Source organism: Peromyscus californicus, unplaced genomic scaffold, assembly GCF_007827085.1.
Source record: "Peromyscus californicus insignis strain IS unplaced genomic scaffold, ASM782708v3 Scaffold_11__1_contigs__length_118956290, whole genome shotgun sequence".
NCBI lineage: Eukaryota > Metazoa > Chordata > Mammalia > Rodentia > Cricetidae > Peromyscus > Peromyscus californicus.
Genome location: NW_026294402.1, coordinates 283,820 through 307,296, shown reverse-complemented (window position 1 = coordinate 307,296; position 23,477 = coordinate 283,820). Strand labels below are relative to the sequence as shown.

The 23,477-nt window shown below is 39.4% G+C and overlaps 1 long non-coding RNA gene across 1 annotated transcript in view; it reads right to left on the bottom strand.

Moving 5' to 3' along the window:
* LOC128118626 (uncharacterized) overlaps positions 1–22,417 on the bottom strand; it is a 55,116-nt gene extending 32,699 nt beyond the window's left edge. The window contains exon 1 of the long non-coding RNA XR_008221280.1: positions 5,732–22,417. This is a non-coding gene — a long non-coding RNA (uncharacterized LOC128118626). The remainder of the gene's footprint in view (positions 1–5,731) is intronic.
* Positions 22,418–23,477: the final 1,060 nt, after the last annotated feature.

Genomic DNA, 23,477 nt, shown 5'->3' with positions numbered 1-23,477 from the left:
CTTTGTAAATGACTCAGTTTTTTTCCTGACTCTTCAACTCTGTCCCATGCATTCAAAGCTGCCATTCGACATAGAACTAGGGTTTGGACATCATATGAACATTGTGTTTGTACTGAAGCATATTGGCCTTCCCCAATAAGCTGATCCTGGCAGACTTGTATTCCGTTATCCCTCCATTGTTTTTCTATATTTTTAGCCTCATTATTGAATCACATTTTCCATTGGAGATTTTGTCCAGGTTCAAGAACACCCTGTGCCAAATCCCGCCAGTCCTTTGGTAGAATCCTATTACAAGTTGACCAGTGTTTAACATTTGCTTTACATATGGGGAGTGCATGCCATAAGATGCTATTGCCTCCTTAAATCTTCGTAAGTCTAACATTTTAACTGGAACCCAAGTATTTTGTTCATTCTCTTCATCAGGTAGCTGCTGTACGGCTACCGGATAAATTAACGGTGATTGTGTGAAAACTGGCTTTCTTTCTGTAACCTTATGATCCAATTTTAAAACAACTTCACTATTTATTTCTTCTGTCTGAATTTGAATTTCTCCAGAATTCATTTTTACCGGTTTAACAGGTTTTTCTAAGACTGTTATCCTGGCACTTAAATTGACTATCTTTTTAAATAGTAAAATGAGGATAAGAAAAGTAATAAACTGAATAATTCGATCAATATTAATCTTTTCATATAGTTGTTCCATTGTCAGAGTGCCTACAATTTCAAACAAAGCCCAATTTTCTTCCAATGTACACATAAAGCCCTTTTTTTTTTAATGTAGAAAAAAATTCTCTTTTAAATAGATATGTTAATTGACTTACCAAGTCTGGGTAGAACAGTAGAATCCCAGGGAATTTCAAAACAGCCACCTGGTGTTCGAAGTGTGAATCCAGAAAGAGAGAAAGCGTAGCCACTTGAGCCCAGTCAAGCCTTGGCTTTACAGGCAGGGGCCCTGTTTGGCAAGGCAGGCCTGAGTTGTTTGTAGCAGTTGCAAGTAGCTCCAGCTGGGGGTCAGTCAGGCCTGGGCCCAAGCTAGGGAGCCGGGCCGCCCAGGCCAGAAACCAGACCTGCTGCCAAGCCAAACCAAGCGGTTTTTAATGGATTCTTGTCACATTGGGTGCCAAATGTAGATGTAACCAACCTTCTTATTAAATAAGAAACACAGAACCAATGCAAAGAAGAAAGCCAAGAGGTCAGAGCTAAGAGCTAAAACCTTACCTTTCCTCCTGCAGTGGTCCTACCTCTCTGAATCAGAGCTACCCCTGTGTTAAAATCTTTATATAGAGTTCCTGTCCTGCCTTCTCATTGGTTGTAAACTCAACCACATGACTGCCTCCTCACGGCCTGTCTGTATAGGCCTCCAGGTTTTCCATGATTGGTATTGAGGTTAAAGGCATGTGTACCCAATAATGGCTGTATCCCTGAACACACAGAGACTTACCCAGCTCTGCCTATCAAATGCTGGGATTACAAGAGTACGCCACCAATTCCCTGCTTTCCTATGGCTTGCTAATAGCTCTGACCCCTGGGCAACTTTATTTATTAACCTACAAATAACATTTTAATACAAATAAAATATCACCATAATATTAGGTCAATTCTAGGAACTAGGTTCTTAAGACTAAGAACACCAAGAGCGAGACACTGACTTCTCTGGTATCATTTGACAGATTTTTTTTGGTTGTTGTTTTCTGATAAACTATGTGGATATAGCTGCTGCCAATTTTGACAGTTTTCTCTGTGTACTTTGTTGCAAGCTGAATCCTTCTGTTCCTTATTTAGAAATCTGGGGACATATTTTAATATCCTTCAGGATAAGTATTGATGGATCTTTTGAAAAAGGAAGCCACAGTTTACAACCCATGATATCTTTCAAATGTTATATCCTCAAATTTCTTGTCATAATTGTTAGAATTCTGCCCTCACTCCAGCTACGACTGTACATGCACAGTTCAGGAGTTAAGCAACGGGTCTTATGTCTTACATCATCAGTGTGCACTGGTGATCACGTACGTGCTGTCTGGTCACACAATCTGTGTTTTAAAAAAGCCAGATGCAGACCCCACCCCCCTCTCTCTGCTCTGCTCCCTCTCCCCCCACCCCACCATCTTTCTCTCTCTTTCCTCCCCAGGCCTGGTCCTTTTATCCCTCCTCCACTTCCTCCTAAGAAAGCTCTCTGCTACTAAGCAACCAGATTGTGTCATGACCTTTGAAGGGGTAGAGCAGCAGTGCTAGTGGCTGGCCATGGCTACTGCAGGTATACAGCGCTAGTGGCTGATGCTAGATATTGTGGTAGCAGAAGAATCACAAGCCATGGTTACCTTTTTGAGCTTTATTAGGAGGAGAGAGAGAGAGAGAGAGAGAGAGAGAGAGAGAGAGAGAGAGAGAGAACCAAAGAGATGCAGAGAGAGACAGAGAGACTGCATGGAGGGAAAGTACAGAGAGAGTACAGAGAGAGAAAGCAAGTGGGAGGGCATGTCCACTTTTTAGGCTGGGACGCCGTAGCAGGCTGATGATGTTTTAAGGACACAGAATCCTTACAACCATGATCTTTTCACCAGTAACCAGCACCACCACCAGAGCTGTTTATCATTTATTTCAATAACGATTTGGTATTTTTACAGATAAATAAATTTGGAGACAACAGAAAAATTCTCCCATGGCATCATAGCATAGTTGCTTTCTTATTGTACACTATATATATATATATATATTTATATATATATATATATACACACACAATAATATATGTTTCAAAAATTCCATAATTACCATAAATGCTGAGGGATTATACTCTAATATTCTTCTCTTTTTAACTGAGACATTTGGTGTCAGGGAAAGAAGTGGTCAGTGAGGCCACAGAGTAAATAAAATGAAGCCAAATAAACATGTTACATGCATGAATACATATATACATTAACATGCTTTTGTGTGTACATATCAGATACATCACATGGTGTGAATACTGGGGGCTATATAAAACCTATTTATAAACATTCACAACCATTTCTACTGCCTACAAAATATAGGAGTCTTTATCTTATTAAAACTTTTAGAGAATACCTTCATGGCTCTCAAATGATATCAGAGAAGTCAGGGTCTCCCTCTTGGGGTTCTTAGTCCTATGAATAAAAGAACTTAAGAAATAACTCAAATCAAAGCTCAAGTACAATTTAAGAATTTAAAAGAAAAACCCCAGGGTAGGCAAGCTATAAAACTCAGTAGCTGCCCAGAGGAAAAGACTAGAGAAGGGAGTTGGTGGGGGTGGGGAGACATTCTGATTGAGTTAATCCAGCATGGAGATCAATTAGCCATATGACAGGCATGCAATCACAAGACAGGAAAGGGGCTTTAGAGAAAGAGTAAGGAAGTCCAAAGTGTTAGGGAAAAGATGCTTAAAGCAGAGATAAAAAGAAGTATTATGCTTTTCTGGGTAATTCAAAAAGGCAGCAGACAGGAATCTGGTGGTTATGGGACAGAATTCCTGGAAAGGAAAAGTACATTATCTCATTGATAATTATTCTACCTATCTCTTTAGCATGACTTAAAATGAAGCCACCATCCTAGGGGTGGTCATGCCTTCCTAAGCCAAGCAATTAACTCAGTCCAGTTGGAATGTTAGGTCTCCGCCTAGGCCAGAAATTTCACCATCTTGACTATAATGAAATAGTTTCCCTCAATGGGCTTTTACTGCTGATCTGTCATTAACAGCATCCCAGTTGTATAGCATCTTTTTCTTTCACTGGCAATCTTTCTCCAGTTTGTATATTTATTTTCTGCTGATATTATTCTCATTCTGTAGTTTTACATCATTTTTTCTTCTCTTTGTTTATTCAACATTTATAAAGTGTCAGAATGCCTTTTGACATTTCTATTGTCTTTTACTCAGACTAGGGGTAAATGTTGACTACCTTTCAGCAATTTTTATGCAGATCATGCAGAGAAGAGTACAGCATCTCATTTTAGAAAGTACATGTAAATTTCTTTTATCATGCTTGGCATTGTGGCATTGGCTGAAAGTTGAAGGCATTGTCACTTGCATCTCTAAAAACACCAAATAAAATCTGTTTTTTTAATCAAGTGAATGTGGTTTTATGCATGCATGTTGTCCAAGTGATAGAGTATTGCAGCTAAATAATTGGTCACCTGTAGGAATGCAATTTACTTTTTTTTTTTTTTTTTTTTTTTGGTTTTTTCGAGACAGGGTTTCTCTGTGTAGCTTTGCGCCTTTCCTGGAACTCGCTTTGGAGACCAGGCTGGCCTCGAACTCACAGAGATCCGCCTGGCTCTGCCTCCCGAGTGCTGGGATTAAAGGCGTGCGCCACTTTTTAATCATTCTTGGTCATATCACAAATGAAATCACAGTAGGAGCACACGACTGTCATTGCTCAGAATATTCACATCCAGCCAAAAAAACACACCAAATGAGGCTTAAAATGAAATGTTCCTGTCCACCTTAAGTAGGTTCTGCCCAAGAAGGAAAACCACTCTTCCTTACCTACACTGCCATTTCTGTCATGTACTTTAGCCACTGGATCAACACATAAAGACATATGGTATCTGCTTACAACTATGTCCCCTACACTGGGTGATTCTTTGAATAAATAGCCTTACTTTTGCACTGTTACCTAGCCAATTGTCACCTTCAGGCAGAGGGAGTTACCTCTCAGACCTTATTTTATCATTTGTTAATATAGATAATACATGACCTGCTGATCTTCCCCCACTTACTACACCCCCCCATCCCCACCCCAGTCCCCCCTTTTCTTCACAGTTGAACTCCTAAGTGACCTTTACTGAAACATTTTAAGATCACTGCTGGCAAATAAAACAAGTATTCTTTTTGGCTTTCACTTATTCTTACATAATTCAAATACCACTGTTCTAAACCATTTATACTGGGGCTTGGGCAAGTGGCTCAGCAGTTAAGAAAGCATCCTACTCTTGCAAAAAAACAGAGTACAATTCCCAGGACAGATGTGGAATAGTCCATAATCCCCTCTGACTATACCTCCAGAGGATCTGATGCCCTCTTCTGCCTTCTGTGGGTACCTTAACTCAAACACATGTACCCAAAGACAGACACACAGACAGAGACAAACATACAGACACACACACACACACACACACACACACACACACACACACACACACACACAGTAAATCTTTAAAAAGTAAAATATTTACCATGATTGGCATTCATAACAATACAATCTCCCTTTTCTTTCTTGTAGCATTCTTTATGTCTTTGTCCTTCATTTTTTTACATTACCAGAATCTCCTTGGCTGATCTCATGCAGGCTCTGACCTCAGTGAGTTTGTACTCAAGGACATGTGCTTCATTGCTGCCCTCCTGATGTCCCATTAGCTATTGGAACCATTTACCTATTTTAGAGATCTTAAAATCTAAAATATCTAAAACTATTTTTTTCTACTTATGTTCTTTGCATTCACCTGAAGTTTGGTACTCATTTATGACCATTTTTCATCTCCAATAAGCAAATCTGGCTCCTTCTCTACCCTGCCTATCAATTCTTAGATCCTCCATCTTTGTCTAGCCTTCTTAAATTAATACTCCAATCAGATGGCCTGCCATGGTTTAATGTGTGTTGACCAAAATCATCATCCTTTGAATTTCTGTCTTCAGTTCCACATTGTGAGTAGGTAACATCGCCTGGTCCCAGGCTCTTAAGACTGCCCACTTGACATGTGGCAATATATCAGAACTTACCTTTGAACCAAGGAGAACAGCAACTCTGCTGACAAGCATGACTGTGCAACTAAAGGGTAAAAGAATTGACATTATGAAGTTGGAGGTGCTATAGAGAAAGAATACCCTCCCCTCAAAAAGAGTAGAAAGTCCAGGTGGCAGTGGTGAATGCCTTTAATCTCAGCACTTGGGAGGTAAGCAGATCTCTATGAGTTTGAGGTGAGCCTACTCTCTACAAAACAAGTTCCAGGACAGTCACAGCTGTTACACAGAGAAACTCTGTCTCAAAACTCTCACTCTGGAGGGGGAGAGGAGGACAGGAGGAGAGGGGGAGAGGGGGAGAGGGGAAAAGGGGGAGAGGGGGAGAGAGAGAGAGAGAAGAGCAAATAGCAAGGGGTGGCCTAAGGTGAGGGACATGAATAAAACTGTTCTCATCCTGCCTTGACTGACATGATACAGTTGAAGTACAGGGATGTCTGAAGTCATATAAAACTCTCATTTATTATTCAGTCTTGCTAGGATGGTATAGAAATGCACATGAATGACTAATTAAGCCTTTTATTGTCTATTTTTAGCTTTGAAAGACAATAGATGTTTATGGCTTTGTGTAGACGTTTGTTTAATGTGAAAGTTAAAACGCTAAAAAGGTTGATAACTAACCAAGAAATGTAAAAAATAGAATAAATTATAAGAACACACTATTTATTTCTAACTAGATCAAGATTCAACAGTCTCATATCAAATAGCTTGAAGTAGAGTGTATAAACTTAAAATCCTGGCAATTTTGCTTTGTTAAAAATAAACGGAAATGGAAAACTCTCTAAAGTTTGTTCTTAACAATAACATAAAATTAAGCATAACACAGATTTATTGTGGACTCAAAAAGTATTTATTAAAGGAACTCACTACAGTAATTACATCTAGATTACAGTCCTTCTGGATTATAGCTTTGAAGTTTGCTAGAACATGAATACATAGTAACTAGGAACCTATATAAGAATAAAAGGCTGTGATCATTTTTGTGTCCAAATGAGAGGATCCTGAACAATACAGTTCTCTTCAGGTTGAGGGTTAAAGACTGACAGTGTGTGATTCTGGATTCTGTTAAGATCTATGAATGTTCCTCTGAGCTAGGCTCCTATAGTAGGTGTTAAGTATTCATTGTCAACTTGACAGCATCTAGGATCACCTAAGAGATAGGACTTCAGGCACACCTGTGAGGGATTCTTAGACCATGTGAGATTATGCCAATTTCATATTGAAGAATGTCTTAGGGTTTCTATTGCTGTGAAGAGACACCACAACCACAGCAACTCTTATAAAGGAAAACATTTAATTGGGGTTGGCTTAAAGTTCAGATGTTTAGTCCATTTGAGAAGCATGATGACATGCAGACAGGCAAGGTGCTGGAAAAGGAGCTGAGAGTTCTATATCTTGATTCACAGGCATCAGGAAAAGAACTTGCTTGAGCTTCTGAGACCTCAAAGCCCACTTCCTCCAACAAAGCCACACCAATTCCAACAAGGCCATACCTCCTAATAGTGCCACTCCCTATTGGCCAAGTATTCAAACATATGAGTCAGTGGGGGTCCTTCCTATTCAAACCATCATAAGGAGGTAAGACCTATCCTAAAAGTAGGCTGAGACTGGGCATTAAGAAATGGGAAAACTAGCTGAGCACAGGAATTCATGGTTCTCTGCTTCTTCACTGTAGATGCAATGTGACTATCTGCCTTAAACTCCTATTGCTGTGACTTCTCTACCATGATGGACTGAATTGTGAACCAAAATATACTCTTCCTTTCTTAAGTTGTTTTTCTCATAGTTTTTACCACAGAACAAAAAATTAACTAAGACAGCTTGTTTGTTAAAAGATAGAATTTTGGTTACAAAAGGACAACATTTAAGTATATATGGCAGATAAAATATAAATATACATTTACATCTTCTAGTATTCTGATACATAACTCCATTCCTTACCATAATTTTAACGTTCACTCATGAAAGCATGCCTATATTTTGTACTTAATATGTTTGGCTCCTTTTGAGCTCAGACACAGCATAAATCCAAGTGTACTAGGTATGTAAATGACTGTGTGAAAGCTCAAGGATAATGTCTTACTCGTGGAAGTTCTTTGGACTGCAAAGATATTAAGCTATAATAAATGCTTTGTAATTATTTGTCTTTTAATAACACATAATATGCTACCATGAGCATTCAGATTTGTTGGTTATTGACTTGTACAAGGCCTACTTTAATTTCATTTAGATGAAAGTTAACAGATGCCATGAAAGATTTAAATAAAATCTTAAAAGTGAGCAGGGTATTTCCTATTTACTGGAAGATTAATATTCTCTGAGTACCATGAACACCTCATGTAGTCTCAGTAATTTAATAATTAACACAATGATGCTTTGCTCTTCATTTTTTTGAGCTACACACAAAAACAAAGCGGATGATAAATGTGATAAATTCAAGAAAGCAGGACATTCTATTAGATGTTTTAAAAACTGGGCCAAGCTCAGTCATAATGCTTGTCTTTTATGCATGAAAGCATGAGTTTGATCCCCAGTTCCACATACAATAGGGCTTGGTGGCATATACCTGTGATCTAAGCACTCAGGAGGTAGAGGTAGGAGGATCTGAAACTCAAGGTCATCCCCGGTTACAGAATGAGTATGAGGCTAGCCTGGGCTACATGACTGTCTAAAAACCAAACAAATAAATGCTAATATATAAATGCCACTTCTCTATGATAGTGACTCTCAGGATGCAAAGTAAAGGTGATGCATAGAGCAGTTCATCCTCAAATTCTTTTTTTTCTTTCATTTTTCTTTCTTAAGAATTTTTCTACTCACTCCACATACTATCCACAGATTCCCCTCCTCCCTCCTCCCAGCCCTCTTTCCCAAGCCACTCCGCATCCCCACATCCCCCAAATCAAGGTCTCCCAAGGGGAGTCAGCAGAGCCCAGCATGCTGAGCCTAGGCAGGTCCAAGCCCGTTCCCACTGCACCAAAGCTGTGCAAGGTGTCACACCACAAGCACTGGGTTCCAGAAGCCTGCCCATGCACCAGGGACAGATCCCAATCCCTCTGCCTGGGTGCCCCCCAAACAGTTTGAGCCAAACAACCATCTTCCGTATCCAGAGGGCCTAGTCCAGTCCCATGGGGGCTCCACAGCCAACAGTCCACATTTCATGGGCTTCCACTAGTGTGGCTGGTCATCTCTGCACATCCTCCCATCATGATCTCGATGTCCTTCACCTGCAATATCTCTCCTCTCTCTCATCAATTGGATTTCCGGAGCTCAGCCTGGTGCCTGGCCGTGGATCTCTGTATCTGCCTCCATCAGTCACTGGACAAAGGCTCTATGATGACAGCTAGGTTATTTGCTAGGCTAGTCACTAGAGTAGACTGGTCCAGGCACCCTCTGGACCACTGCCAGCAGACCAAGGTGGGGTCAACCTTGTGGATTCCTGAGAGCCTCCCCAGCACCCTGCATCTTCCTATTCCCATGATGTCCTCTCTATCATGGTATCTTCCTCCCTGCCCTCCCTCTCTGTCCCTGTTCCAGTTTGATCCTCCCATTTCCCTATGTTCTCATCCCCCACTCCTCGCCCTCTGCCACACCCCCATGCCCAGTCCACTCATGTAGATCTCATCCACTTCTCCTTCGCAGAGTCATCCATGTGTCTCTCCTAGGGTCTTTCCCTGTTGGCTAGCCTCTCTGGCATTGTGGGTTGCAGTCTGGCCATCCCTTCCCTCACATTTAGTATCCACTTATGAGTGAGTACATACTATGTTTGTCCTTCTGAGTCTGGGTTACCTCATTCAAGATGGTATTTTCTAGTTCCATTCATTTGCCTGAAAATTTCATGATATCATTGTTTTTTACTGCTGAGTAGTACTCCATTGTGTATATGTGCTGTATTTTCTTTATCCATTCTTCAGTTGAGGGGCATCTAGGTTGTTTCCTGGTTCTTGCTACTACGAATAATGCTGATATGAACATAGTTGAGCATGTGTCCTTGTGGTAAGATTGAGCATTCCTTGGGTATATGCCCAAGAGTGGTATAACTGGGTCCTGCATCCTCAAATTCTTGATCTAAGACTTTCTGCTAGGCAAAACTCCACTTACCATGATAGTCTGGAATGTTAGCAAATAATGACCATATGGAAGTTGGTCTCCCAGAACAGAAAGCAAACAGGGAATTTATTAATTACTTGATTTCACACTGAAAAATTTAACTCACTTGTTGATCTATACACAACATCTAATAACTAGAATCTGACATCAAGCTGCAGTAGCAATCATGATTATAATAAAATATGATTGTTTTGTAAATGATGATCACATTAACACTCAGAACACTGAAGGTGACTAATATAAAATGGGCATATCTTACCATTTCTCATCAAAACATGTCTTAGTGGAAACTGCCTATTTGAAAAATAAATGATTAAAGGCATTCACTATGTAAAAAACTTCTGGTGCTGCATACTTTATACCAATAAATCCCAGATAATGATTCTATAGTTAGGAAACACCAATGGATACCTGCTGCTCAGGTGCATGCCATACCAACCAGAAGAGGTAAGTGCCCCACCTACAGTGTGAGCCCTCCCACCCACTTGGTTTGGAGCCAAAGATTCATCCACAGACACCCCTTTCCAAGCCTTCACCCCTGTGCCCCTAACCCCAGCTAGGGGGCATATCCCCCTGCAATAGGTGCAGGCCAGGACAGCCAGAACAGTTAAGAGCCCCACATGCCATCTGAACCCTTCCAGGCCCTTGGTTCAGAGCCAAAAGACCCAAGATGCTGACACCACTGCCACCACCACCCACCACAGCTGCCATGCCCCTCCCATATCCTCGGAGGTTACGAATTGCTCAAGTGCAGGCCACACTAACCATAAGAACAGAGATCACCTGCTGGACCAAAGGCCACACTAACTGCCAGAAGTCCAGCCCTCAACTCTGATGGAGATTCCTTGATGGATCAGAGGTCACACTGGCCACCACACATATATACCACAATAATAGAAACCAAGGAACAAAATACCCAGCTAAAAAAAACAAACTCAAAAATAAGTTTCTAGACCTACATTCATTACAAACCCAGATGCCTAGACACTAGTACAAGAACACAATCAACAGCCAGGGCAATATGGCACCTCCAGAACCCAGCTCTCTCACTACAGCAACACTGGAATATTTCAATACCGTAGTAGTCCAAGAAAATGACTATAAAGCCAACTTTATGAAGACTATGGGATCCTTAAAAAGGAAATAAATAATCCTTTAAAGAATTCTGGGAATACAAACAAACAATTGGAACAATTGGAGGAAATGAATAAATCCCTTAAAGAGGGCCAAGAAGAAGAAGGAAAAAAAAAACAGATGAAGGAAATGAATAAAGCTTTCTAAAACCTGAAAATGGAAATAGAAGAAAACATAAACTGAGGGAACTCTAGAGATGGTAAACAACAACAACAACAACAACCATACATAAGTGGACAGGAACAACAAACACAGTATAACCAATAGAATACAAGAAATGGAAGAAAGAATATAAGGTGTAGAAAATGATAGAATAAATTGATACATTGGTCAAAGAAAATGTTAAATCTAAAAAGTTCCTGATATAAAACATCCTGGAAATCTGGGATACTATGAAAAGATCAAAACTAAGAATAATAAGAATAGAAGGAGAAGAATCCCAGTCAAAGGCCCAGAAAATATTTTCAACAAAACTACAGAAAAAAATATTCTTAACCTAAAGAAGGAGATGCCTATAAAAGTACAAAAAGTTTACAGAACATCAAATAGACTGAACCAGAAAAAGAAAATCTTCCCTGCCACATAATAATCAATATATTAAACATACAGAACAAAAAAAGAATAATAAAAGATGCAAGGGGAAAAGGCCAACTAACGTATAAAGACAGACCTATTAGAATTACACCTGACATCTTTTTTTTTTCTTTTTCTGCTCTATTTATTGAGCTGCACAGGAAGCATCACACGGGGAAGGAATGGAATACTTTACATAAATCTTTAACAGAAATTTACAAGGGATAAAGTCACTGGCTTGAACCTAACCAGATAACAAACAGTATTATGACATCAACCAATATCCAAATGTTGTGTTGAACATTTTTTAAATTATTTTATTTTATTTTTTTTTATTATCAGTTGACATCTCAATGAAGATTCTAAAAGACAGAGGGCCTGGACAGATGTCCTGTAGACAGACTCTAAGAGACCACAAATGCCAGCATAGACTATTATACCCAACAAAACTTCTAGTCACCCTACATGGAGAAAAAAAGACATTCCATGATGAAGTCAAATTTAAACAATATCTATCCACAAATCCAGCCCTACAAAAGGTACTGGAAAAAAAACTCCAATTCAAGGAAATTAACTACACCCACAAAAACACAAGAAATAAACAATCTCAAACCAGTATAACCTAAAGAATGAAAACACACACACACACACACACACACACACACACACACACACACACACACACACACACAGACATGCATGCATGCACACTACCAACAACAACAAAATAACAGGGATTAACAATCATTGGTCATTAATTTCTTTCAATATCAGTGGACTCAGTTCCCCGATGAAAAGACACAGGTAATACAATGGATTCAAACAGGATCCATCCTTCTGCTGCATAAAGGAAACATACCTCAACAATAAAGAGACATTACCTCAGAGTAAAGGGTTAGAAGAAGATTTTACAAACAAATGGGCCCAAGAAGCAAGTGGTGTAGCATTCTAGTATCTAGTAAAAGAGACTTAAAACTAAAATTAATCAAGAGAGATGGGAAAGGACACTTCATACTCATCAAAGGAAAAATCCACCGAGATGAGATCTCAATTCTGAACATCTCTGCCCTAAATGCAATGGCACCCACATTTGTAAAAGAAACATTACTAAAACTTAAATCATACATTTTACCCCATACTTTAATACTGAGAGATTTAAATACCCGACTCTCACCAATGGGCAGGTCATTCAGACAAATCTAAACAAAGAAATACTAGAGCCAAGAGACATTATAACTCAAATGGACATAATCAATAGCTACAGAACATTTCACTCAAACAGAAAAGAATATACCTTCTTCTCCGCACTCAGGGACCTTTCTCCAAAATTGAACATCTACTCAGTCACAAAGCAAGTTTCAATAGATAGAAGAAAATTGAAACAACCCCTCTGTCCTATCAGACAACCACAGATTAAAACTGGATTTCAGCATCAACAGAAACAACACAAAGCCTACAAACTCATGGAAACTGAACAGCTCTCTATTGAATGACTACTGAGTCAAAGCAGAAATAAAGATAGAAATTAAAGGTTTCCTAGAATTCAATGAAAATGAATGTACAACATACCTAAACTAATGGGACACAATTAAAGTTTCCAAAAGGAAAGTTTATAGCATTAATTACCTTCATAAAGAAATCAGAGAGATCTCATAATAGTAACTTAACAACACACCTGAAATCTCTAGAATAAAAAGCAGACACACCAAAGAGGAGTAGATAGGCAGAAAATAATCTGAAATCAATAAAAGAGAACAATATAAATAATCAGTGAAGCAAAGTTGGTTCTTTGAGAAAATCAACAAGATAGGAAACCTTATCCCAACTAATTAAAAAACACAGAGAGAATATTCCAATTAACAAAATCAGAAACAAAAAGGGGAATATAACAATAGACACTAAGGAAATACAAAGAATGACAAGGTCATACATCAAAAATCTATTCCACAAAATTGGAAAACCTAAAAGAAATGCCCAATTTTCTTGATAGATACCACTTACCAAAGTTAAATCAAGATCAGATAAACAATTTAGATAGACCTATCACCCCTTATGAAAAGAAGCAGTCATTAAAAAGTCTCCCAACCAAAAGAAAGTCCAGGGCCACAAAATTTTAGTGCAGAATTCTACAATTCTACAACTTTCAAAGAAGAACTAATGTCAATACTACTCAAATTATGATACAAAATAGAAATGTGAAGTAACAATGTCAAATTCTTTTCATGAGGCCACAGTCACCCTGACACCTAACCACATGAAGATTCAACAAGAAAGATAATTACAGACCAATCTATACCAAATTTCATGAACATTGATGCAAAAGTACTCAATAAAATACTCACAAACCAAATCCAAGAACACATAAAAAAGATCATTCCCCATGATGAAGTAGACTCCATCCCAGAGATGCAGAGTTGGTTCATCATATGAGAATCTATCAATGTAATCCACCATATAAACAAACTGAAAGAAAAAATCACATGATCATCTCAGTAGATGTTAAAAAAGCCTTTGACAAAATCCAATACCATTACATGATAAAAGTCTTCAAAGAGATCAAGGATACAAGGGACATACCTAAGCATAATAAAGGCAATTTACAACAAGCCTACAGCTAACATCAAATTAAATGGAGAGAAACTGAAAACAATTGTACTTACATCAGAAGAAAGACAAGGCTGTCCACTCTTTCCATATTTATTCAACATAGTAATTGAAGTTCTAGTTAGAGCAGTAAGACAACAATAGAAAATCCAGGGGATACAAATTAGAAAAAAAGAAATCAAAGTATCATTATTTGCAGTTGATATGGTAGTATACATAAGCAATACCAAAAATTCTACTAGGAAACTATAGTTGATAAACACCTTCAGCAAAATGGCTGGTTACAAGATTAACTCAAAAGAATCAGTAAGTAGCCTTCCGATATAAAAATGATAAATGGGCGAAGAAAGAAACAAGAGAAACACCTTTCACAATAGTCACAGATAATATAACATAACATATAACAATCATAACATGACATAACTGATCAAAGGGAAGATCTGTATGACAAGAATTTTAAGCCTCTGAAGAATGAAATTGAAGAAAATATTAGAAGATGGAAAGATCTCCCATGCTCATGGATTGGTAGGATTAATATAGTAAAAATGGCCATCTTATCAAAAGCTATCTTCAGATTCAATGCAATCCCTGTTAAAATCCCAACCCAATTCTTTAGAAATGTTGAAAGAACAGTACTAAAATTCATATGAAAAAAACAAAAAACCCAGGATAGCTAAGACAATCCCATATGACAAAAGAACTTCTGGAGGTATCACCTTCCTTGATTTCAAGCTCTACTGCAGAGCTATAGTAATAAAAACCACATGGTATTGCCATAAAAATAGGTATGTTGATCATTGGAATTGAATCAAAGAATGAGATATAAATCCACACACCTATGGACACCTCATTTATGACAAAATAGCCAGAAGTATACAATGGAAAAAAAAAAAAAAAAGCATCTTCAACAAATGGTGCTGGTCTATCTGGATGTCTTCATGTAGAAAAATGCAAAAAGATTCATATCTGTCCCCCTGCACAAAGACCAAGTGGATCAAAGACCTTACTATAAAACCAGATACATTGAACCTGATAGAAGAGAAAGCAGGGAATAGCCTTGAACACACTGGCACAGGAGACAACTTTCTAAACAGAACACCAATAGTGCAGACACTAAGATTAACAATTAACAAATGGGACCTCATGAAACTGTAAAGCTTCTGTAAGGACATCATCAATAGAACAAAATGATAGCCTACAGAATGGGAAAAGACTTTCATCATCGCCACATCTGACAGAGGGCTAATTTCCAAAATATACAAAGAACTCAACTAAACATCAACAAACCAAACAATCCAATTAAAAAATGGGGTAAATATCTAGACAGAGAATTCTCAAGAGAGAAATCTCAAATGGCCAAGAAACATTTAAGGAGATGTTCAGCATCCTTAGCCATCAGGGAAAGGCAAATTAAAACAACTATGAGATTCTGTCTTTACAACTGTCAGAATGGCTAAGATCAAAAATACAAATGACAGTTCATGTTAGTGAGGATGTGGAGCAAGAGGAACACTATTCCATTGCTGGTGGGAGTGCAAACTTGTACAACTGCTTTGGAAATCAATATGGCAGTTCCTCAGAAAATTGGGAAATGATCTACCTCAAGACCTAGTTATATCATTCCTGAGCATATATGTAAGAGATGCTTCATTCTTCTCAAGGACAGTTGTTCAATTATGTTCATAGCATAGCAGCTTTATTTTTAATAGCCAGAAACTGGAAAGAAGCTAGATGTCTCCCAACTGAAGAATGAATAAAGAAAATGTGGTACTTTTACACAAGGGAGTATTACTTGACTGTTAGAAAAATGGCTGGAAGTAGAAAAAAAATCACCCTGAGTGAGGTAACCCAGACCCAGAGAGACAAACATGGTATGTACTCACTTATAAGTGTATATTAGTTGTAAAGTATAGGATAACCATGCTGCAATCCACAGACCCAGATTCTAAGTAACAAGGAGGGCTTAAGGGAGGATTCACAAATGTCCCTGGGAGGCATAAAAAGAATACATATCACAGGTGGACTAGGAGTGGATAGGGACCAGAACAGGAGGGAACAGGTTGGGGGGGGGGGAGATGGAGCAAGGGAGTACTTGGAGAGACAATTGGAATTGGGAGGCATTACAGAAGCAAGGTAGACACCTAGAGCAATGGAACCTCCTAGCAATCTATGAGGGTGGCCCTAGTTAAGACTCCTAGTAAAGGGGGCACTGAACCTGAACTGGTCATCCCCTGTAAATAGGCAAGACTTCCAGTGGAGGGATTGGGACACCAACCCAGCCTCAAAAACTTCAACCTACAATTTGTCCTGTCTACAAGATATACTGTAGTAAAGGTGGTGTAGACATTAGGGTAGTGGCCAACCAATGATGAGTTCAGCTTGAGACACATGCCATGAAAGGGAACCTACCTCTGACACTGCATGGAGGACCAGGAACCAGAGACCGAATAGCCCAGGTAACTAGAATAGAATGAAACACAACCAGCAACAACCACCACCACAAAAACATCAATGAAATGATGCCTAATGATGTTCTGCTATACTCATAGAAAGGAGCCTAGCATAACTGTCATCAGAGATGCTTCATCTAGAAACTGATGGAAACAGATGCAGAGATGCAGAGTCAAACATTAAGTGGAGCTAGCGAAATCCTGTGGAAGACAGAGAGGAATAATTTTAAGAGCCAGAGGGAACAAGTACACCACAAGAAAACTCACAGAATCAACTAACCTGGGCCCATAGGGGTTCAAAGAGACTGAATTGACAATCAGAGAGCCTGCATAGGTCTGACCTAGGCCCTCTGCATATATGTTATGGTTGTATAGCTTGGTCTTGTTGTGGGACTCCTAACAGTGGGAACAAGGTCTATGTCTGACTCTTTTGGCTGCTTTTAGAATCGTTTTCCTCTCACTGGGTCGCCTCATCCAGCCTTAATATGAGGGGAGGTGCCTAGTCTTATTGCAACTTAATATGCCACGTTTGATTGATATCTCTAGGAGGCCTGCCCTTTTATGAAGGGAAATGGACAGGAGTGGATGCAAGGGGTGAGGGTGAGGGACTAGGAGGAGAGGAGGGAGGGGAAACTATGTTTGGGATGTAATATATAAATAACAAATGAATAAAAATAAACCAATGAATCATGAATAAAAATTATTTAGTATAGATTATGACATTTGGAAATTACTGAAAGTTTCTAAAGTTTTTAGATTTTTTATCAAGAGGCCCAAAGAGATGGCCCAGTTGGTAACAGTACATTCTAAGTAAGTAGAAAGACTTGAGCTTGAATCATCAGAATCCATGGGCATGCCTCTGTGTACACATAATACCAGCATTGGAAGGCAAAGAAGGCTGATCACAAAAAGGCCAAGGCTAGGCCAGCCAGCCTAGTGGAAGTGGCGGGCTTATAGATTAGTGAGACTTTGTCTGAAAGAAGATAGGCAAAGACAGAGAAAGACATCTGACTTGTGATCTGGCCTTTACATGCAGATGTACCCACATATTTAAGTATGCATATATACAAGGATATTTAAGAAGCTTGAGCTTCTGGGACTTAACTCAGGTAGGAAAACATGCATATACAATTCTACAGTTATGATGTGGTTAGTAATTCATGGATCTTCCCTCTAGTATTATTATCTAATCCATTCCAATGATTTAAAAAACCACAAATAATAAAAATAAAGAGGATATAAATACCGTGGGCCATTTCTATGCCAGGCAGGGAGGTGTGCACCTGTAGTCACAGTACTGAGGAGACTAATGTACAAAGATAGTGAGTTTAAGTCCAGCCTGAACTAGATAGTAAGATCTTGCCTTAAAATAAATAGTTACATATGTACATACATACATACATACATACATACATATATACACAAGACCACAATTTCTGCTCCAATTCTGCCTTACCCAGAGAAATATGGCAAGTATCACAGAATATACAAAGGAATCTCTGAAAGGTCTTGGCCTGTTTGGTACTTCTAATAGTGTTGTTTTTTCATTTGTTGTTTGATCAATTTGAAACATTTATGCTAGTCCTTATTTTATTAGAGCAAAGACTGCACAAGCTCCCAAGGACTATTGTCTTAGTTCCTTTTCCTGTTGTCATAAAATATTCTGAAAACAAATAAACAAACAAAAAAAACCAAGAAGTTTATTTTAGCTCACAACTTGAGGGAAGAGTCCACCATTTTTAAAAATTATTTTTATTGAAAATATTCTTTTATATGATACATCCTGACTAGTTTCCCCTCCCTCCACTCCTGACAGCCCTTCCCACCTCACCTTTCCTTAGGTTTTTTTCCCCCTCTGTTTCCCTTCAGAAAGGAGCAAGCCTCTAAAGAGACAATAACCAAACAGGTCAAAACAAGATACAATAAGACAAGGCCAAAGCCCTCATATCAAGGCTGGAAAAGGCAACCCAATAGAAGGAAGAGTCCTAAGAGCACGCAAAAGAGTCAGAGATACATCTTTTCTCACTGTTAGCAGTCCCACAAAAACACCAAGCTAACAGTCGTAACATGCACAGAGGACCTACTGTAAACCCATGCATACCCTGAAGTGGCTGCCTCAGTCTCTGTGAGCCCATAAGCCCCGAGTAGTTGATTCAGTGGGCCATGTTCTCCCTTCCCTGACTCCTACAATCTTTCCTCCCTCTTTTCTGTGGGGTTCCTCCAGGAAGGAACATGGAAACCTCCAATTTAGACTCTCTACATAATATCTGGCTGTGGGTCTCTGCACCCACTTTTCTCTGCTGTTGGAAGAAGCCTCTCTGATGACAACTGGACAAGGCACTGACCCATGAATATAGCAGAGTATCATTAGGAATCATTTCATTGATATATATACAAGTGTGTGGGTATGTGTGTGTGTGTGTATGTCTGTCTGTCTGTATGTATGTATGCCAGTTGTGCTTGGTTCTACCCTAGATCCCCGTGCTTTCCAGTCTCCAGTTCCTGGCCATCAAGGCAGTGTAGGACATGGGCACCCTCTTGTGGTGCATGTATCAAATTAAACCAAATATTGGTTGGCCACTCCCACAAGTTCTGGGCCACCATTGCCCTAGAACTTCTTGCAGGAAGGACAAATTGTAGGTTGAAGGTTTCATGGTTGGGTTGGTATCCAGGTTTCTGTTTCTATAGCCTTCAGAGTACATTCTTGTGCCAAAGAGATTAGAACATAGGGGTGAAAGCTCCACGCAGGCACCAGCTCAACCTCTCCACATTCAATGATCTGTATGGATGTTGTCCCTCTCCTACTGTCAGTTTTCGAGAGCGACCTTCTGTCCTAGCATCAGCCTGGGTTTTTTGGGATCTCCACTGGACCCTTTCAGCCAACAACTAGACCAAATGCAAACCCAATGCACTGGCTGGTTTTCTGTGTCAACTTGACCCAAGTTAGTCATGACAGTAAGGAGCCTCAGTTGAGGAAATGCCTCCTTGAGATCCAGCTCTAAGGCATTTTTTTTTCAACTAGTGATCAATGGGGGAAAGCCCAGCCCATGGTGGGTGGTGACATTTCTGGGCTGTTGGTCCTGGGTTCTAAAAGGTTGGCTGAGCAAGTCATAGAAAGCAAGACTGTAAGCAGCACCCATCCATGGCCTCTGCATCAGTTCCTACCTCCGGGTTCCTGCCCTGTTTGAATTCCTGTGGTGATATATTGTTTTTATTCTAGAAAATAAAGCTTGCCTGAAGATCGGGGGACAAAGCTAGCCAGAGTCAGCCATAGATGTCAGGCAGTGGTGGCACACACCTTTAATCTCAGCACTTTTGGAGGTAGAGGCAGAGATCCAACTGGATTTCTGTGAGTTCAAGGCCACACTGGGCTACGAGATTGATTAGTCCAGTATAAAATGGAAACTGAGCCAGTTGGTGGTGGCATACACCTTTAATCCCAGCACTAGGAAGGTTGAGACAGGAAGTGATATGGCTGGACAGAGAAAGGAATATAAGGAGCGAAGAGACAGGAACTGGTTCTGGCAGGCTAAGGAGCTGGTGAGGTAAGAGGTGGTGGCTGAGGCTTGCTCTGTTTCTCTGATCCTTCAGCTTTCACCCTGATATCTGGCTCTGGGTTTTTATTATAAGACCAATCAGGATTCATGCAAAAAGTTCCTGGCCTGACTTCCTTCAGTGAGGAAAGCAATGCTGAAGTGTAAGCCAAATTAACCCTTTCCTCCCAACTTGCTTTATGGTCATGGTGTTTCATCACAGCATAGAAACCCCAAGAAAGACACAAAGCCTGTTAGGTCTTGAGGTTGCACAAATAATGGGGACCAGACCACCAAAGCTTATTAACCAGAAGCAAACTTTATTCCAAACCCTGTGGGGTTCCAAAACTTCTAGCTAGCCAGGGCCACAAAGTTGGGATTCTGACACTGAAAAGAGGCAACCCTCTGATATTGAATTGACTATGAAGAAGTAACTGGCAATGTTGGTAAACATATGTAGTGAAGAACTGTTAATGCCATACATAGAAGATGGCCAACAGCATGGAAAACACATGAAGCTATCCTTCCTGGTTGAAAGGATATGAATGTAGCAAACAACCATGTAGGTGAGAAAGGAGATCTTTAACCAGTACAGCTTCCACATGAAGAGCCTGTCCTGCCTGGCAATGATCACAACCTTGACTAAGTGTGCCTGATGTCCTGGCACAGATGCTATGAAAACAGGTAAAAGAAGTTGCTGTAAGTCTTGTGGAAATTTGTTACACAAAAGGAGGAAATTATTATTGGTGTGTGAAGGGTAAAAAAATGTTTTTTTATTTGTCTCACTTGTACTTTGCTTTTCTAGTCTCCTGATATTTTTTTATCTTCTTTATTTGCTTTTTCAACTATATTTTTCTCTTAACCTTAAGGTCTTCTTTAGAAATTGTATTCATGTACTTTTAACTTACCAAAGTCTATATTTAAGTTATTAACACTTCAAGAATAGAGCAACAAACTTCTACTACTCCTTCCCTTTACATATCTTCACTACTATTTATGATTTTACTTTTAGATGCTATAAATTCCTCATAATTTTTGTTTAAATAGTACTTATCTTCTAAAGAAAAAAAACAAAACATACTTATCCAAGCAGTTGCCATTTTGGTGCTTTGTGTGGCTTTTTTTTTTTTTAATTGGACATTGGGTATTTCAACATGTTCTGATTAATGGAATTTTTTTTTTTTACTTTTGAGCTTTGTTCTACACTGCAATTAATTTGCTTGGAAACAGTTTCGTACCTTTGCCTCTTCTAAAATCTGTTTCTCTAAACTAGATCAGCACTCAGAATTGAAGCAATAATTCTAAACTATCACAACTATTATTCCACACTCTGTGCTAACATTCTGCCTCTCTAATCTCAGTCAATCATACATTTTTACATTCTGGTAGATAAACAATGTTACTGTTAACTCTCAAGTAGGTTAATCTTTAACTAAAGAATGCCTCCTCATATATACACTAATGTAGATCTCCTGTAGATCTCTGTTTAGCAAACTCTCCTTTAGTAACTGCCTTGTGGTCTAGATATCTCTGTACTGAAAACTGTTTTTCTTTAAGTTGAATGATGCAAAAGACTCTTCCTGGATGCCCCCCCCCCCCCGCGCCGCCTTGTGGACATACTCAAGGTGAATAATGCAACAGGTTCTTCCTGGATCCCCCACCTTATGGACATACTCAAAGTGATAGGACAGGACTTAGACAAGTTGTCTCACTTGTTCCTGTCTCTCAGAGATCACCAAACTTTGTTCTGATTCTGATTCTGCTTACCTGAAAATTATGGTTTGATTTATGTTGTCTGTTGATGATTTGAGGCAGAAAGGCAACATGGTCACTCTATTTAGTCTACAGGTATAATTCCTGAACAATTTCTTATGCAAAAGGAAGGCCAACTTAACTGAATTAAGAGCACCAAAAATAGAGAAAAGAGCTAGACACTTCTCAAGAACAGACTGAGGCTCTAATACATATGCCCAATTTAATTTCAGACTCACTAGAGAATATGGACTGAACATTTCTCCTGACTGTCTCCTTTTCAATGACAATGTCTACAGCATTAACATATGCTACTCTCACTGCTGTAGATTTTTTTTTTAAACAGGAAAGAAATATAAATTTGTAGGCAGAGCAAATTGCAATGAAATAAAAGTGGTCATACATTATTTCACATTTCTTCTATCAAAGGCAAGATTACAACACCCACCCACCCACTCACTCACTATTTTGTTTGTTTGTTTGTTTGGCTTGGTTTTGGTTTTTTTTTTTTTTTTTTTTTTTTGGTTTTTCGAGACAGGGTTTCTCTGTGTAGCTTTGCGCCTTTCCTGGATCTCGCTCTGTAGACCAGGCTGGCCTCGAACTCACAAAGATCCGCCTGGCTCTGCCTCCCGAGTGCTGGGATTAAAGGCGTGCGCCACCACCGCCCGGCTGGTTTTGGTTTTTTTAAGACTAGATCTCCCTAAATAGTCTGACCTGTGACTACATAGACCAGGCTGGCCTTGAATTAACAGAGACATGCCTGCCTGCCTTCCAAGTGTTGGGATTAAAGACTTACACTTTCATGCTCAGCCCTATCCCTCTTCTTAAATGTAGGTAGTCTCTAAGCCATGTTTGACAAACATAATACAGAAATATCAAGTTATACTAGTATCTAGGCTCTGCCTTGGGGACTGGCATATCCTACTTGCTGAAGTTTTCCTTTGAAATAGTTGCTCTGGGGGAGTTTTAAGGAAGAGAAAAAAATCTAACTATTCTGAAGATAGCATGTATAGAGAAAATGATACCAAAAGATTCCCTGCTGCTGTTCCCCAGCCCAGACACTAGGTACATAAGTGACAAAGCCACATAGAACATTAGCATTTGCAGTATAAAGAACAAAAGCCTCAAGAAACAATTCCAGTCATCTCCAGATGTTTGAGCCACTTTAGCAGAGGACCCAGACATCATAAAGGCAAATCATCAAAAGCCCCAACCAAAAGGTACAAGATAATAGTTATTATTACAAGCCACTGAGGTTTTGACAAATTGTGCATCAAGAAGTAATTAGTCGTGTGGTGGTGGCGCAGGCCTTTAATCCCAGCACTCGGGAGGCAGAGGCAGGAGGATCTCTGTGAGTTCGAGGCCAGCCTGGGCTACAGAGTGAGTTCTGGGAAAGGAGCAAAGACAGAGAAACCCTGTCTCAAAAAACAAACAACAACAAAACAAAACAAAACAAGAAGTAACTGGAACCAGGACAAAGAGTACATTGGGATATACCTGCTACAGATTCTGTAGAATGTAAAGCAGGAGTATTCATATTTTTTGAACTATCAACACGAATTAGCACTTCAT